Source organism: Malaya genurostris, chromosome 1 (assembly GCF_030247185.1).
Source record: "Malaya genurostris strain Urasoe2022 chromosome 1, Malgen_1.1, whole genome shotgun sequence".
Taxonomy (NCBI): domain Eukaryota; kingdom Metazoa; phylum Arthropoda; class Insecta; order Diptera; family Culicidae; genus Malaya; species Malaya genurostris.
Window position 1 is genome coordinate 96,351,712 of NC_080570.1, and position 20,023 is coordinate 96,371,734.

Here is a 20,023-nt window from a genome sequence, read left to right on the forward strand (position 1 = left end):
AAAAGGTAATCCGGAACTACAGGAAGAAGAGTGTTTCAAATTTCAAACCGTCACTTAAACTGAACTGAACTGAACTGAAAAAGTTCTCCTAATTTTAACACGAAAATATTTCGATATTTAGGCTTTGCTAGTTGCGCCCGAATGAACTGCCCTATTTCTGTTCAATGAGTAGTTTTTTCAAGAATATTAGTAATATTACAGAAGGTTCCATCACACCACTAGGTGGTTTGAAACAGGTTTATGTTTACAACTAAACCCTCCCTCTTTGAAGTGTGTAATATTTGTACATGTGCCTGAAAATCTCGATCACGAATTGGAATTGAAATTAACCTGGTTCAGAAAATCCAAGCTCATGAAACTTCTAAGCGAAGATTTACATTTACCTGCTACGTTACTACCTATAGACTGAATTGATTATATTTGTTTTCTACCACTATCCGTGAAATTCTAAAATAACATCTAACACAGTCATTTCATCAAATGGAACAAAATAAATTTGAAACTGCCGTAAAAACACGCGCTGTATTCACACTAAATGTGCAATTTATTTTGCCAACATAGTAATAATTACGTATTGCAGAGAAAATGAATAAACAAACAAATCTAATGATAAACAAAAACGTTTGGTTTTTTTTATTGTTGAAAGGAGGAAAGAGATAAAATATTTCAGAGGCGATTGAATTTATTTGATGTTGATAGCGTTAAGTGAGCGAAATTGTTTCTGCACACCACCGAGTAAAGCGTTAATTCATTTATATCCTTTTCGCTTGATGCAGAATCTAAACCCAATTTATAATTTTATTTCTGACAAACTGTTTGATTCAAGTTAGTTTCAAATTTAGGTTTAACGTCATTGAGCCGGAAGCCAATAATGAAAAAATCCGATTTTGGTTGCTTCATTCGAAAGATGCATTTTTTGATAACTTGTTCTGTCCTTGCGGAAACTTTATCCCAGTATTTCATTCCATAATAGTATTCATTTGAAATTTTCCAATGTGTTTTTCTTGTTAGACACTGATAAAACTTAAAATAAGCTCAATTTAAAAAAAAGTATATAAGAACATCAAAATTGTTAATATGTTGCGTAATGATCAAAAATCATTTAGTTTTTGAGGATCGCGCACTTGAGACAAGTTTCCTGATTGAGCTGGTGTATCATTTGAATATTTCAGACGACATTGTGTGGATGGTAAGACTACTTTTTTCCATCAGCTTCGGAAAATTCTCAATGAATTTAAAACTCTGTATTACATACGCACTTTTTTAGAACGATTGGAATTAGATTTTCATCACTCATCACCATGTGATTCCGGAGCAGGAGTTCAACATTTTTGTTAATGTCGATTTCAATTCTTCAATTTCCATTCAAACGGCTGTTTTGGTGATTAGTAAAAATATTTAATCTTTACATAAGAATAATGGTTCTTCGTGGTCCCATGAGTTATATTTAGCAAGCAGCAGTAATTGAAATAAAGCTAATCGAATCAAAATTATATAACTTGTACGTGCTTTGAGAATTACAGTCGATGGCATTCGATATTTATCACTGCGGTAACTCATGCGTGAATGATACATGAGATAAAAGTAATTATTAGGAACCCTAGGTGATGATTTTTTTCTGTTTGAATCGTTATCACAGTATTGACTTGAGAAATAGCATTCTCAAGTATTGTGTAATAGCGCAAGTCATAGTTAACATTGTAGTAAGAATCAGTAAATACATAAAGCAGTTGGTAGTTAGTTATTCAAATTTAGAATCATTGTATTATACTCCAGTTTTCAGTTTCTTATCTCATGTTGACGCTATTTCGAGCCAGAGGCAGATGATACCTCAGTGCCATCGCACAACTGTCCAAATGCACTTATATTAGCTTGAATGATAGTTATTCATTTTTTGGATGCCTTCAATGCAAACTGAGCTTCAGTTTTCATACTTGAAAAAAAAAGAAAACACACATATTGCTTGGATTTATATTTATCTTCTTTGGTCTCGGTACCCTGATAATCTTTGGTCTTGATACCTGCTCGATTTCTTCAGACAGCATGATATTTGAAAGTTCAATTCATTTAGATTACAGAAACATAAAATCAGATATCTCTCAGGATTGAGTTCACATAAAGAATTATAAATTAGTTAAAACAAGCTAGACTTAGTCAGTCGTCATACATAAACTCGTAGTACAAAGTAACAACAAGACCCTGGAGTTGCGGTTCAATGCATAGGGGACTGGTCTTACAAGCCAGTTTTCGTATGTTCGAGTCCCGACATGCAAGGATTTTGTTCTGTACGAATCAACTGCGAAGTCTGTTGAAACAGAAGGTCAAATTCTACAAAAGGAATGTGTAATACCAAGGCTTTGCTTTGTAGGCAACCAGTATCATTCTGGATAATATCGAATAAATGATTTCACACATGCCATGCAAAAAAAATTATACTGTTTCTCAGATCGCTTAAGGTGACTATGGAAGCGAGCCACAAATGGCAACCAAAAAACCACCTACCCTCCCACTCCACCTTCCGCTATTTTGCCCTGCTATTGATGTAAACAAACCATGAAACACATTTTTTCTACGCGTGGGGATAAATATGTTGCGTAGAATTGCTACTGCAATTTAGTGACATAATCACTCGTCGTATTGATATATGTTTACGATAAACTATCAACTCTGACGAATGATTTGTGCAAAACTTTTTCGGACCTTCATTCGATGGTTTCTTCTTAGAATGTTATTATTTTTCACTCACCTCAAGATTTCAACTGCTGTTTATAGCTCTGTGATACAAGTAAGCTTTATGAAAAACTTTTGAGTTGTTCTTCGCCGGTAAACTTATCCTTAGATCTAAACATTTTATCATAAAACCTAAGAATAACTCACAGTTCTGGTTTTGAAAATTTTCCTAAAATCCACGATAAAAAGTTTGCCGGCCTGCTTTAGTATTGGTAATACCACCCTTTTATATTCGCAGTGATGCCATACATAATTAGAAAAAAAAAAATCTTGCAATGCACTAAAAATGGTTTTATTTTCAATTTGTCGCACATTGATATAGTTAAAATTACTGATAAAAACTACTTTCGTACATCACCATCTAAAACTTCAATATTTTTTTTAAATAACGATAACATTTCCCTTATTTCCATTGCAAACATTGTTTCCCTTCCAAATTATCCGCAACCCTGTTGTCTTAGTTACCGTCGCAATGGAATGCAAAAAATAAACAAACAGTTCAAGTATTGCAATCTTTTCGAAATGCCTCGTCCATATAAGAAGAAGAAAGCAGCGCTCATTCGCGAAAATCAATAGAAAAATAGATGGAATACGTTGATATAGTGTGTTTTGGGTAGCGAGTATGTGCGGGACTCATCAGTTCAAACAGTGGAAGAACTGCCAGAAGTGCCGGTTCAAAACAATACCACAGATTTTAGAAACTGTACTTGATCCAATAATTTGGTATCAATAGGTAAAGATCTAAAATATTTTCGTCAATATATGAAATTATATCTTCAAATGTGCAAGACAAATCTTTTCAGAGAAAATAGCCGATTTATCATCAAGCCCTCTCGTCAAGTGGCACTTGACTGTTCTCTGGGTGAGGTTGCTTCCCTATCTGAAAACGATGATGTTGTCGACTAAATGGAAAATGTAGAATTTGTTGGTTTGTGTTTTTTTGAATATGTGAGCTTCATATTCAAAACTAAAAATTAATACAAAAAGCCATTACAACAGAGTTTGTTCTGATTTTGTGTTGTGTTACTATACTTAATCCATCAATGTAACAGCTTCCTTTTTACTTTGTAATGTAAGAAAAATGCCAAGAATCAAACGAAGGCAAAACTATCTTCTTTGGCACAATCATTATATTCTCAAGATTGCAATTTGTTAGCTTCAGAATGAACATGAAGATGAGATAAGTCCACTCTGTTCTGCTAGGTGATTTGAATAGTTTCAATGTTTACATTTTGTTCTTGCAATTGTATTCCTTTCAGCACACAAATATTATTCCTCTCTACTCACAAATACTATTACTATATGAAAAAGTATTGTTTCACCAATACTTTTACATTTATTTTCCTTGGCTTCTGTCCACGGTCACCTTAATATGCACCAGTCTGCAAAATCCGTGTAGATTAACGTCTATTAGGAGCGACATATTCGAGTGCCAAAAATTACTCATATTTACAGTTAGTCAAACACATGTTTAATGAACTTTGATATATTTTTCAGTGTTTAAACATGTAGATTTACAGACCTATTTGCAAGATAGGGTATCAAAGTTTGGTTTTCGATCGATTAGTGTAATGAAACTAAATCGTCTTAAAAAAGAAAGAAAGGTTCGTTTTGGATTCCACTATGAAAGGAATATTTCTTTCTTTTTTAAGGCGTTTTAGGATTATGTTTGACCCATATTAAAATCATTTCTGTAAAATTCAGTCATTTTACAAACTACGCTGTAATGAATTGTGCTATATATGGATTTGCTTCTCCAGTAAATTCGCTATGTACTACTAAAGACTGTCCCAGAAAGTATGGACGCAACCAAAAACCGCTACCATTTCACAATGGTTCCGAATCTGTCAATTTTTATGGCTGCGTCCTGTTGTTTACACTCTTCTCTAACCACTTGTGCAGTTATTTATTCGTTTTTATTAGTTTGTTTCTAAATGCGTGGATTTTCAGCAGAACAACGTCGAAAAATTGTGTACAAATGGTGCACAGAACGCTGACTGTCAATGAGAAAGATAACAAAAATGGAAGGAGTAAGTGAAAAAGCCGTGCGAAATGCAATCAATAAGTTCGGTGAGGAGGAGGATAAACGGGTCGGAAAAAAGGTCCTGATAACCCTCAGTTGGATAAACGTATACTGAAGGCGTTCGAGCAAAAGAAGGAGGTTTCAGTTCGGGATGTGGCCAAAAAAGTGGGCACTTCGAAGTCAAATGTTCTTCGTGCTAAAGAACGTTTGAATCTTCGAACCTATAAGAAGCAGAAACAACCAAAACGTAGTCCGAAACAAGAAGCATCAATCAGGCCGAGGGTTCGAAAGCTGTACAATACGATTCATGCTGGAATTTTGAACTGCATAATCATGGACGACGAAACCTACGTGAAACTCGATTACAAATCCTTGTCGGGACCACAATATTATACGGTGCGAGAAGGGCAAGTGTTGAACCAGTCCGGGACATCGAATGAAGTCGAAAAATTTTGTAAGAAAGCTATGGTCTGGCAAGCAATTTGTAGCTGCGGTAAGATTTCGAAACCCTTCATCATCACTGCTTCAATTAACAGCGAAATATACATCAAGGAATGTTTACAAAAACGACTTCTACCCATGATTCGAAGCCACAAACATCCTGTTGTCTTCTGGCCAGATCTTGCTTCTTGTCACTACTCGAAATCAACGGTAGAATGGTATAGGGTAACAGAGGTAATTTGGCCCACTTTAGGATTGATTTTATTTTGGCCCACTTTGTATAAATATCCACAAAATGTTGTGATATCTTTGAAAAACCCTTCCGCAATAGGTAATTTAATGTGATTAGCTTCAAATGGATGCAACATGGGTTACGTAACATCGATTTAATCCATAAAGTTTGTTAGGTGGGCCAAAATATATGAAGTGGCCAAAATACCTCTGTTACCCTACTACCAAAAATGTCACTTTCGTCCCAAAAGACATGAATTCACCAAATTGCCCATAACTTCGACCAATTGAGGAATTTTGGGCATTAACGAAGGCACATCTTAGGAAACATGTCTCGGCAGCCGAAACCATTTAACATTTCGAAAAAGATTAGAAAAAAGTGTCAAAACTTGTCGCCAAGAAGTCTGTACGGAATTTATTGAGGAACGTTCGCAAGAAGGTGCTCCAGCTAGTCTACAATGGCTAAGTAGTAAATGTGGAGAATAATATTCTGTTGTTGTAGTCTAATATTATCAGTATATCGAATAAAATTTGAATATCTAACACTTAACAGTCTTTAAAAATTTCTAACAAAATAATTTGCTATAATGTATTTATACCATGCAACAATGTTATAGTTTTGCTGAGCTGTAGTATGCACTATTCTATCACCGGTTTAATGCAATAAATTCAGATTAAACAATAGATCAATCGAACTTATACTAAAGTTAAAAAACTCTCAATCATAATTTACAGGAGATGTCAAGTAACCAGATAAAAAATTGTTAAAACCTGTCATCTTTACATCAAAGTTTGAAGATTTCCAAATTGTTGTATGTGTTATTTAAACATCAAACATTTCAATATTGTTCATTTTTCATAATGAGTAAATAACTACTGTTTTTGTGTATCTTTAGTGTTAAAATAAGATGCAGTAATGAATAGTTTCGGAATCGGACAGGACAAAAACTAAAATCCAATCGGCCAAACAATAGAACGAATCAATGAATTAAAATACATATTTCAGTTTATGAGGAAAGGATTTTCCGCAGTCATTCAGGTACCCATGATGTACCAAAACCCCTGAATCACAATAAATAAATAAATAAATAAATGATTTGGTTATTACCATTAAAGCTAGAGATGGGCAATCCGTTCGCGAACGGCTCAAAATTACTAGTTCATCTTGAAGAATGCGTGAAAAAATGTTCTTTTCAAAAGAAAGTGAATAAATACGAAAAGAAAATGTATTAATAACTGTGTGTTTCGAAATGGTCGTAGCATGAAGTATGAATTGTATATATTCAGAGGCCTCTGAAAAAGTGCACAAATGTGAACGATTGCTGCTTTAAATACACACAAAAAAGTCACTGCATTCACTATTGAAGAGTCTGTTACCAACGAAATATAATTATTCGCTTTCAACTGGCTTTCGCAGAAACATACAAAATTTCTGAAGAACAAATGAACGACTCAGGAGAACTAGTTCTTTCGGTAGAACTGCCAAGTTCTGAATGGTTCTTCGAAATTAACTAATTAAGATATCATATGCTTCCGCAATTCTTTGATTTTTGTAGTGAAATATGTAAAACTACTTGTCATTTTTTCGGCACTTCAGGAAGGACCTTGCTTTTCGGTACAAACATTTGATTTGTAAATACCAAATACTTTACGTCGTTGACCCGCGAGATGGCATTAGCAGTATCACATAACATGCTAATGCACTGATGAGCCGAAGGCCAAATATAAAAAATTAAAAGATCTGATTCCGCTTTGAGGAGCTATCAATTCGGGTTCGAGTAGCTAACAAAATCTATAAATATTATCTGATTTTAGCTCAACTTAAACATTTTTTTACGTTCTTTTGCGTCATTGTTATAAGCAGCTACTTATGAAACAGTAAGACTTTTAATTTGAATATAAGTTCGTAGGAATCGATTCAACCATCTCAGAGAAACCGGAGAGAGATAACTATTTCCGGTGCTTTCCGGTAGTATAACTGAAATCAATTTTCGTTACAAATGCTGATATAAGTTTGGTCTCGTCATTAGTTAAAATGAAAAAAATATTCTAACACGTATTCAAAATAGAAACAGGTTTGATACAGTTCTGTTATGGTATGCTCATCGGGAGATCGGATTCAAATAAAATTCAGTAATTTTGTATGCGAACAGAAGACCTATTATTTTAACTTTAGTTCGTTAAAATGGTCTGGTTCGAATATAGCATATGACACACGGTCATCCGAGCATCCGTTCAAATGTCGGTTTGCATAGAAATGCGATTGTAAACCCTGTTCTTCATGAGAAAGGTAAAAAACGGCCTTTTACCAAATGTAACTGTTGTAACAATGATTGAATGTATAGAATTGTAACCATTTCAGTAAGTTTTACCTTTTTTAGGTTAGTGTGAAAAGTTAAATAACTCTCATTGATGAACAGCAAATTTAGATTATCTGTTACTGCTGATTTAACTAATATTTATAACAACAACAAGAGAATCCATAGAACGTTGCATAATATCAATGCCCCCACCCAAAATATCTCCATCTCCATGAAACGTTTTCCTCGGTTTAACTTACTAAGCATGCCTCAACGCAGAGCAAAAGTAATTAACGTCATCTAGGCCAGCATGATGTAACTCTATGCATATTTTATGCCAGGCAGTTTCAGAAAGTTTATGTCTGTGCCTAGACTTAATCACAATCTCACTTGAATAGCGATAGTCTTTTATTTATGGGTACAGCATGAACGAAGGAATGTTTATTTTTCATTTTTCTTTGCTTTATATTTACTATAAATGAATACGCTTCTTATCAGCATAGATTATAACTTTGTAGCATAGCATACAACTGAATGTGGAACTACAACCTATTGAAGAAATATGATTCTCACGGCGCTGGCAATACCAAACTAGAATCAGTAGGGTAACAATATCCTTATTCATTAGAATATATCATCGATAAAAAATAACTTTGTGTTTAACTTTACCAGAATTATGATACATTTTTCACTCTGATTGCGATACAAAACCGAAGCAAAGATATTGGAGCCAACTGTATTATAATACATGTATTGAAGGCCGAGTAATCTTGGAAACATAGTGGGAGTTCAACTAATACAATGACTATTGGTACAATCCTCCTAGTATGTAAATCACAATCTTTTCTATGTATAGTGAAACTTACCACAATGTAGATCATTGTGAATGTATCATAATGTTTGCAAGCGTCAGAGTAGTTTACATTATGTCAGAGAAGATAGAGGACTTCAGTTCATATTCGAACCTAAGTTATGGCTTGTTGAAAACTTGTTTTATTCCACCTAATGGTGTAATGGTGTCTTTCTCATTAACATTTCACGAGAAATCGATGCAAGTTTCATATTGGATAATTTGAATAACTGTATCCAGGCCGGAATTCGGAGAAGTTCCCAGTTGCAGTAAATTTTTACGGTCATCAAATGGACAGGAATATAAATTGAAACTCAAATAGTTTTACAATCAGTTTTGAAAATTTCATCGTCAATTACATGAAGGTTTTAACTTTCATCACTCCGGAAGTAGGATCCGGATAAAATTTAACCGCATTCAATATAATACCTATTTGAATAGAAGTTCGATCGGTTTAGTCACGGTTGTTTAGTTATAAGCTAATAAGACCTGCATACTATAACAATTCACTGGCAACACACTTAGAAAATTTCGCAGAATTCGGTAATTTTTTACCGAGTTTTCAACAGCTGAACGTTCGGTAATCAGTTCGGTAATTGAATTGATTACCGATCGTTCGGTAATTGCAGAATTGTCGAACAACTACCGTAAACTGTAAACCAAATGGATCTAACTGATTGTTCGGTAATTTTTTGTTTTTTTTAATTTCCTTTGGTTGAAATTATTTTATTTTTGGATTTTAGAAAACTACACATATTGACAAAAACGAATGAAGAAAATCCCAACCTGCTATGGTTTTATTCTACGAAAAAGGGTCAAATGTTCCGGCTGCCCGGTATTATGAGCACCTTCCAAAACACTGCACAATCCGTCGAGTCCACCAGAAATTACCCTTGAACGATTTGTGTAGGCAGCAAGTGGATAAGTGATACAAAATTATTTTCTGTCTATAAGGAAACAAAAAGTTTTTAGTGGTTCTAATGTTTTAAAAACTTTAGCACCTGTACCTCAATCCATTCGATGAACTCTACAAGATTTAGATTTGATTAATAAAAAGACACTTACTGAAAATTTGATCAACTGTTTGACAGTTAGTTTTCACGACAATCAGTATTTACAGAAGTTCGGTTATTGGAAGATTATTTTACCATGCCATACCAGATTTACCATATGAATTGTATATCTATTTACCGAACTCTGTAATGAAAACAGATCGTCCGGTAAAAATTTGCATAAGTTTTGTAAAACGACGTTCATATACCGAAATATCGGTAATTTCTATTGATTACCGAAAGTTTTCGTCAAAAAAATTACCGAACAACGGAATTGAATCTTAGTGTGTAGTTTTGAGGAATTTCCATTCCATTTCAATTTCCGTACCCACTAACAAAAAATTCAATGGAAAATATTCCATGAACATTGAATGAAAAGACAAAGCCTATGTTTTGAAAGCGAAATCCTGCATTTCTGTTATTTTTGTATATGCAATTCTTGCTAAAAAGGGAATTATTTTTTAACCAACAGCATAAAATGTGAATGGATTTTTAAAAATTTTTGATCACAGCATGGAAGTAAGTATTATTTAGTTTTCATTGACATCATTACACCGTTGGTGTACGATATTACTGTAAGTCGGCCGTAAAATTCAATCTATTGAATCGGTTTTATTCCTCCGGGTGCACATCCCGTGAAGTGGCTGTGATTTGTCTCAATCTCAACACCGTGTTAATCCAAAATCACAAACCGGTAACAGACATTCGTACCTGAACCGTGATTCTGATTTCATAGAAACTGTGCTCATCTGTGCTCGGTTTTGACGCTTATCACCTTGTAATTCTGGAACCGAAACACAGATCCGGATGAAATCAAGGAGTTCCATATAAAATAAAAAGATCTTTTATTTGAACCTAAGTTTGTGAAAATCGGTCAAGCGATCGCTGAAAAAAGTGAGTTTAGCGTTTGTGATCACTATTTCCGGTGCTTCCGAAACCAGAAGCCGGGGACCGGCATAACCGGAATGGATTCGTTTGTCTGTCAAACTGACAAGCTCTATCAATTGGAACTGATTTGAGACCAGTTTTGAAATATTTTTCCGTGGTTTGCATCGCTGCTCAGTATAACGGATTGAAATTTTCAACACTCAATTCTGTATTTCCGGAACCGGAAGTCGCATCCGGATAAAATTGAAAATTTAAAATTAAAATGAAAATCCCATAGCTCCGGAACCAAAAGTCGGATTCAAACAAAATTCAGGAATTTTGTATGGAACCCCAGGCAATATAAGTTTGTAAAAATCGGTAAAGTTATCTCCAAGAAAAATAGGTGCCCAAGAACGTTATATACACACATTAATACACACACAGACATTTTGCGCACGAACTGAGTCGAATGGTATGTAAAACTCAAACTGTTCAAAAGCCGGTTTTCAGAGTGATTGAATAACCTTTCTATATGAGAAAAGTAAAAACTCGTATTCAATAACGGGTGTATTTTTATATTATATCCAATTGGAGCAAAATACCTAGCGATTCTCCCAATCAATATAGAATTAAAATAATTGAATCAAAGAGCTCGGACCGAAATGTGTTGTGATACTCAACTTGCTGATTTGTATGGAGGGGCGATAAGGTGGTGATGTCATCATCAACCACTGAACCACTTTGTACAAGCGTGCAGATATGGTTATAAAGAACCACTACTAGTCGGGATGGCAAAATTCGAAGTGAGTCATAATGTCATACAATGTACCGTCAATAGTATATCGAGACTTGTCAGAGCGTCAATGTCGTTATCAACTGCTACTGCTTTATATCACAGATAACAAATATTTAGCGCACATGCAAAATGTTTATAAATGCCTTCATAACCTTTTTAAATCAAACCAACAACCAGAGTTTTATACTCATAGCAAGCGGTACTAAACACACGAAAGGAAGATGTAAAAGCGTGGTAGTGAGATGTCTGGTAGATGACATTAACAATAGTATATATACTAACAGTCATTTTGGGTACAAGTAACCGTTTTGCTCTATATATCAAGGTATTAAAGTATGAAAAAATGATTATCAATAACTTTTACACTGGTGCATTGTTTCTAGCACTACATACTAATACCACAGATAACAGGCATCCAAGCTAGTACGACTGTTTTCAAAAAGCTGTATCAAGCATACAAGTGAAAATTCGCTAAAAATCATCGTGGCGTACGATTTCGCATGCATAAACTACCATTGTGTGCAAGATCAAATACAAGAGTCCATGAGCCATTGCAGGGCGGCTCGAGTTGCTACTTAGGCTGTGAACGATTTCGCGGTTAATTTTAACTTTTGGTTAAATTTCTGACACTTGAGTGGTTATTTTGTGTCGAGTAGTTAAATCTAACTAACACTTCGGCCCATTTCAAAATTTGACGGACGGAAAGTTATTTGGGTTTATTTTCCACTGGAAATCATTTTAACTAAAGAATTAATGTTAGAATTTTCATTGCAAGATTTTTTTCAATGTCGGAAAATAACCATCGATCTGTCAAAAATAATCCATTCATTCAATTTTAACAAGCTTAGATTCAAGTGAAGGGTCTTACAATTCCATATAACAGAAATCCAGAATTTCATCTGGATACGACTTCTGGTTCCGGAATTATAGACTAATAAGTATAAAAATTAATTTTCCATGAGCCAAATACATTGTATTAGCTTATGACCAAATACGTTGATTTTGGGTATATCGCATCATTCTTGGTTCCGGTAGTACCGGAAAAGTGCTCCTGTGCTCAAAACCGGAAACACTCCAATTCCTCAGAAACGGCTAGACCGATCTTCGCGAACTTAAATTTAAATGAAAAGTATTTTGTTCCCATAAGTTTTTGTAAACTTTTATCCAGATCCAGTTTCCGGTTCCCCAAAAAAATTACAATGTGTCATATAGAGCGATACGGCAAAAACGTAAAAATTCTTCTAAATTTGACTCAAAATTATTTCAATTTATAGGTTTTGCTGGTTTTTCACACACTCAGACTTAAATAAAAGGGTCTACGTATGTCAAAAAATATACGGCTTTTGACTTTATTTGGATCTGACTTCTGGTTCTGGAACAACAGGGTGATATATGTTTTAAATTTTGAGCCGACATTTAGAGCAAATGAAGATTCACTAATAGTACTGTTGTTGTACCGTTTAATTCCACTATGTCACGTCATTAAACTCTCACAAAGTCACTATTTTCACGAAAGTGTATCAAACGTTATAATACAGATACGTATTTCGGAATGTTATTTACATCCTTCTTCAGTGTATCGGTTTTATAAGTTTATACGGTTATACAATAAACTTATAAAACCGATACACTGAAGAATGTAAATAAAATTCCGAAAAACGTATCTGTATTATAACGTTTGATACACTTTCATGAAAATAGTGACTTTGTGAGAGTGTAATGACGTGACATAGTGGAATTAAACGGTACAACAACAATACTATTAGTGAGAATATTGTACTAACAGCTCAAACAGAAATTTAGTGAAAATGAAGATTATTAGCTTGGGTCAAAATTGTTAAAAATTGAAAAAGTTATGCTAGTGTATGCTCAAACAAACTTTTTTTGTTCTTATTCAATATTCAAAGAAAAGTTTTTTTTTTTTGAGAATCCCCTATGTCGTTTTCGCTACCTTGGGTTAGTTTCAGTTTTCTCAAGCGAAAACGACATTAGTAATAATAATGAAAACATGAGTTATTAGAGAAAGGCTTCATAACACCTCTAGGTGGATGAAAGCATTTTTTTCCGAAACCAGACAATAACAACATGTAAGCAAACTGAAACAAATTCTATAGCGTAGGGTAACAGAGGTATTTTGGCTAACTTTAGGATTGATTTTATTTTGGCCCACTTTGTAAAAATATACACCAAATGTTGTAATATCTTTGAAAAACCCTTCCGCAATAGGTAATTTAATGCCATTAGCTTCAAATTGATGCCCCGGGTTGGTGGTTCAATGCAAAGGACGCTGGTCTTACAAGCCAGTTGTCGTATGTTCGAGCCCCGACCTGGAAGGATTCTTAGCGTCAGTAGGATCCATAGTACTAGCCATGCAATGATTCTGTACGCTATATGAATCGGCTGCGAAGTTTGTTGAAACAGAAAGGCCAAATTCCACAAAAGGAATGTAAAGTCAAGACTTTGATTTTTCAAATTGATGCAACATGGGTTACTTAACATCGATTAAATCCATGAATTATGTTAGGTGGGCCAAAATATATGAAGTGGCCAAATGCCTCTGTTACCCTAATTGACGTTTTAAGAAAACACATGAAGTATATATTTAACGAAGTTGCTGACAATACTGGACAATATATTATCGCAACAAAAGCTGATAGACGTAACCTTTTGTCAACACACTATTAAGTCATGCATCAAATCCTTCGTCGATTATTTATTCCGATACAAAAATAATATTTAATTTTGCTAGTAATCTTATCCCGGATATCTGGGCTATGGGGATGATAAAAACATGCTATACGATTTCTTGTTTTACTTGTAGTTCAAACATAACTTATTATAGTTCACTGTGAAGGAACATCCACAAAGTAATATATATGGGGCATCAGCCACCAAATTTTTTTCGGAAATTTTATTTGGCTCCCCCATTGGAGATTTTTCAAGATTCAAATTTTCGATCTTTGATCGGCATGCTGCACCACTTACTAAATTGTTCACAAATGAAGAGTTTTATGCATGTATATCTCATAAACGTAAACGTCAAATGTTGATTACAATTAGAATATAATATGGCGAAACAAATAAAAGAGTTAATAAAGTTTAGCACTAAGCAGTTCAATTTGAACTGCTCTGCACTGAGTCAAAGACGAAACGTAAAAATAATAAAAACGGTTATGTGCCCTAGCACAAAATTTGGCTAACCCCTAAATGACCAAACCTGCATCGGCCAGAAATAATCGAAAACACGTTTTCGTTCGGCACGTCAGAAAAGACATTGCACTCCGTTGCAAAACAAAAAGTGTTCTGTAAATAGCAGAAACTTTACGTCTGCTTAGCGGTTCAAATTGAACTGCCGAGTTTAGTACTAAGCAGTTCAATGATGAGTCAAAGACGAAACGTAAAAATAATAAATAAGAGATAGTTTTTTTTAATTTTAAGTTATCAGTAAGTTTTCAAAATCTTGAAAAAACATAGAGCATTTACTTTTTTAGACTACCTACTTGATTTCGTACAACATCTTCTTGGACACTTTTTTTGAGCAATTGATTGTTTTAGAGTAATGACTATTAAAAAAAAAGATAAAACGGCACAATTCAACACAGTATTTTTCTACTTTTGAATTTTTTGAATTTATTGTCTAAATATTTCAAGAACGGCTACGTCTACGAAAAAACACAAAAATTTATTATTTTATATCTGGAAAATCTTATTCTAGTATAGAATTGACTGTTCAAGTAATCAAAGTTTTGCAAATTATTGGAAATTGTTTTAGTTGTTACTTCTTCGTTTTTGAAAGAGCACTGATCAACTTAAATTCAAATATTGGTTTTAACATCTAGATTAGGAAAAAAATAGTAAAAAAATTGTTTTGTTTGTTATTTGTTTTTCTAATTTTGTTGTTTGGTTTTCTAACTTTTCTCAGTGTATGTTTCCGTGTTGAATTGATTGATTGCCGTACTGAACGTATACAAAGTTTTACCCAAATCGAAGAAAGTTGATCCTGATTTTGCCAACCTTTTCCGTTGTTAGTTTCTGGAACAACGCTACTGTCAACTTGTCTTTGTTTCGGTAACTACCGGCCGCCCGTCAGCGGGCTGAGTTGAACCGATTTGATCGACACCAACTCGTTCGTCAGCCTTTGGTTATACTGACATCATTACAATTCAGCAAAACAAGTTTTCTGAATCACTGTGTGCACCTTACTTCCTTTCACGAAGGTTAGAAAACAAACAACTGAAACGATCATGTACCCGAACAAAGTTTAATATCAAACGGTTCGAGAAACCAATATTTCAAAATTTAAAGCATCACTGTTGGTGGAAATAGCCATATGAGGCTTAGCATAGATAGCAATTCTTACTAGCTGTTGTTATTAATTTTATTGATTTTTTTTTCGAATTCACAGAAAATAATATTAAAAAAATTCTGTTATGCGCGTAACATAAATTCTAATTAGAATTTAGGTAACAAAAATGCCTATGAGTACTACGAATAGAGACAACATATCTAACGAAAATTGATTTAACTTTACTATTGCTTCATTGCATCATTGCATTTCCTATTTTTCTTTATATTAAAAATAACAAAAATTAGAGGCAGACTTAGTCATTACTACTCAGAACGTAAGTGTATCGAAAAAAGTTTTCAATTTGATATCACACTCTACTCGGGTAGTATACATGAACAGGAAGTAACCTTCACTTGTTGACTCAACGTAGCTACTATATTCAATCATTTGGGCATGAATTAGGTGCTCTTAACATTTCGTAGGTAGCATTTAATCATTAGATGTAATATTAGATCATCCTTTCGATTACAGAGAAACACAGTCGGCAGTTTTGAACACAATAGCTATTCAGCTCATATTGTTTGTACAAATCACATGTTCTCACGATTGGCTTCACTGACATGAGAACTGTTTGTACTTTATGCTGTGAAAATGGTGAAAATGAAAACTACAATAATTAAATATTACTAGCTAGATAAAAACTTACCGAAATTTCAGTTTTTATTGTTAGTCGCAGTTAAAGCTAAAATTGAACACCAAACATAATAACACAAACATAATACGAGTTATCCAAAGAAATCACTAAGAAAAGTTTAATAAACACGCCATTTAACCATCAGAACTCAACCGATAAGAGCGCAAAAAACCCAACTGTTTGATAAGAAGCTTATTTTCTGCACATTTTTCTTTCCTTACTTTGGCGGTGTTTTTCAATAATATTGCGCTGCTCAATCGACGCTGTGAATATGAAATTTTCGGTCAACTTTATTACGCGACTCAACAAATTTCCAGATCACAAACACTGCCCACTTTGCTAAAAATAAACTTCTCTTATTCTCTCACTCATTTGAATTTAAACAGTGAAACAATGTAACCGAATCCACCAAATAATTGCTTTCGAAGGGGGATACCGGATCAAATTTGCGGGCGATAATTTAAATCACAATGAACAATTCACTCACTTGTTTGTCGTTACCTTTTATTCCGTTTTCAACTGTGGTCAGCAAATAACGAAATACTTTTCTATGTTTTGAATCGAAACACTAATGATTGTGTTGATACTCGAACCGACGCGAACGGAAATATATCAAACACTAGTCATGAAAAACCACCCAAACGATCGTATGCGGCATGTACGTACAACTAGACGTTTCTCTCTTGACTAATGCCCGAATTGCAGCTGGAGGGCAGTGAGAGCGAATTTTATTGTTTTATCTTTCTTTCGACATGAAACGACTACAAATCGTTTCACAAAAACAACACACTTATCCCGATTTAGTTGAGAAGAGCAAATTTGGTTGAGAACAGAAAATGTAAAAATTATTGCAAAAAATTGAAAGTAATAATATTTTACACTACGTAAGGTAACGATACCGCTATTCATCTCAGCTGTACTGTTAATTTTATATATTATAAACCACACTCTATGAGGAAGATGTAAAATAGGTGCACACTTCGAGTTTTCGCGTGGCTATTAACAGCAGTACTGTACAATTATTAAACTAATTTTCCTGCAGTACTAAACCCGAAGATGTTGTATTCAATTTTATCACAATTCGTTGACTGAAAATCAAGCAGTCCGCAAAATAACATGGCGACTCTACTAACAAAACAATTTTTTTGCTATACCTTGACCCTCTATTAGAAACGACAATGACTGCAATGAAATGCTTTCCATTATTAGAAAATGCGTTGCACTTACAAACGTCACATTCTTGAATCATCTGTGATTTATGGTTTATCGATATGTTTTAATCAGCGATATAACTAATAAATCTTCATGGTTAGTAGATGGTCGTCTGAATGGAACAAAAGTGTTATAATTCATCGTCTAAGGGCATTTTCAGGAGTGTTCTTGTTCTGGAAGTATAATTTATGTTAGTTTTAAAATTGAAATCTGGCAGCCTTTTATCCGTGTTTCAAATGTATACAAAATAGAACGGCTGCCTATTACATTGTTAAAATACACAATAACGAATAACTAAAACTAGAACGGCTACATAAGCAAAGTCCTGGCATTACATTCCTTTTTGTGGAATTTGGCCTTTCTGTTTCAACAGACTTCGCAGCCGATTCTTAGTGTACAGAATCATTGCATGGCTAGTACTATGGATCCTACTGACACTAAAAATCCTTCCAGGTCGGGGCTCAAGCATACGACAACTGGCTGTGTGTCCTATGCATTGAACCGCCAACCCGAGACGGCTACATGGAGATATGTTTATTTCAGTTTCATTTTTATATCTGTTTATGTAACCCCGGTCGTTCACCGGTGTGTTCCAGTTTCAGTTCTATAATAGATCTCCAATATAAAACCTCCAGCTGCTGTTATATATGTAAACTGTTTTACTCACGTCGTCCTGCCAGAACTACTTTTGAGGGGATTATTCAAGGCTGATATTAACACATATACATCAGCAAATTCTCAACATGCACATTCAATGACGCGTTCTCTCTTCTTTGGTCAACTATACTCTGTCTACAATCTGAGAAACAAAACGACCACGATTTAAAAAACAGTGCGTCATAACTATGAGATCATTCAACATATATTTATTCAGGGAAATCAAATTGTGTGCAACATGCAAAAAATGAACCCCGGTTAGTCAGCACTATACGGAGGTGCAACAAAGCGTAGATCAAATCATACAGCAATAATTGACTAGAATTTTGCATCATTTCAATTTGATACCCTTTTTACTTCGTTCATTATTTCAACGGCACCCTTGGGATTATATCCTTCAATGCTACATTAAATTACCAATGTATGTGTATTAGAAGCCTGACAAAAATGATTCCGATAAAAGAAACATACAACATACGTATTTGCATTTGAAACATCTAACGTCGTCGATCTGACTGTGGAAATGTTGCATGTATCACAATCCGAAAATGTGATATACTGTAAGCGTTTTTCACATATTATTATCAGAGATAACCAGTGTTCGAAATCGGTTTTATAGGAGCCGACAAAAACAAAAATTTTTGTTGGTGATTGACAAGGAATATTATTTGACTTCTATTAATACACACAATTGCTTATTAAACATTTACAAGACAAGTTTTGTATAATTAAGTATTATTATGTAATTCAGCTCAATTGGAAATAAATATTTATAAAAACTATGTCCATTGGCTGTACTAAATTTGGATGAAAATAGAATGGTCATTTAGGGGTTATCCTATTTTGTGCATTGGGCACATAACCGATTTCTCTACTTTATGTTTCGTCTTCGACTCGTCGGTACATAACAGTTTATGTTGAACTGTTATGTAACCTAGCACAAAATAGGATAACCCCTAAATGACCATCACCTGAATCGGCCAGTTTAAGTCGAAACTCGTTTACGTTCGGCACGACAGTAAAGAAGTTGCACTTCGGTGCAAATAAAAAAAGTGTTCTGTAAGTAGCAGAAACTTTATGTCTGTCTCGCGGTTTATGTTGAGCTGCTAGATTACATAACAGTTCAACATAAACTGTTATGTACTGACGAGTCGAAGACGAAACATAAAGTAGTGAAAATAGAATGTTAACATAACTCACATAACCAACCGCAAAGTTTTTGAGTTGATAAGTATTTGGTATCAAAAAAAGAACTAGAGATACGTTTGTTCAAAAGATTCATTTATGATGATATCAGTACATGTTGAAAGAGTTTCTTGTACAACATAGATTGAAAGTCTTTATATAACGTTTATTACAGAGTTTGGCTAAAAACTGTTTTTGTGCTATGGGCACAACCAATTTTACTAACTTGGAACTGCTGAACAGACGTAAATTTAACGCATTTTGCGAAACACTTTTTCTATTGCGCCTAAGCCGAATGTCTTTCCTGACGTTTGTGAAAATGTACAATAGTCAACATAGCAATGCGAAAATTTGCATCTTCTTATGTTTTAAAGCAATATAGTAAATAGTGATAGCAGATCTCACACTAATCAATATCATTCCGCAGTATGACAACACTCCTTCACATGATCAAAAAAAAAATTATATGCTCCTACCACACCCGTCATATTCACCAGAGCTGGTGTCTTCTGATTATCGCTATGAAGATGTTAGTGATTATGATGACACAGATGTTAGTGCCGACCGATACAACGCGCCCACACCCCTTCCTGAGCTAAAGGACGGGGAATACTCGATTATTATTGATGAAAAAACATTTCAAAAATGCGCTAGTCTTACAGTATAATCGTAGCACTTGCAATGGATCCGTATGTTG

The 20,023-nt window shown here is 34.3% G+C and overlaps 1 protein-coding gene across 10 annotated transcripts in view; it reads right to left on the reverse strand.

Annotated features, from left to right (window-relative positions):
• The window catches only part of LOC131425162 (uncharacterized), a 38,404-nt gene extending 21,456 nt beyond the window's left edge, over positions 1 to 16,948 (reverse strand). For 5 of the 10 annotated variants that reach the window (XR_009228944.1, XM_058586796.1, XM_058586795.1 and 2 more), the window contains exons 1-2: positions 16,760 to 16,948; positions 16,285 to 16,320 (exon numbers count right to left, since the gene is read on the reverse strand). The gene's annotated coding sequence lies outside the window, so the exon portion shown is untranslated. Of the gene's footprint in view, positions 1 to 15,269; positions 15,290 to 16,284; positions 16,321 to 16,493; positions 16,512 to 16,759 lie in introns of those variants that run through there. The other 5 variants (XM_058586791.1, XM_058586792.1, XM_058586788.1 and 2 more) reach the window with 5 other exon arrangements.
• Positions 16,949 to 20,023: the final 3,075 nt, after the last annotated feature.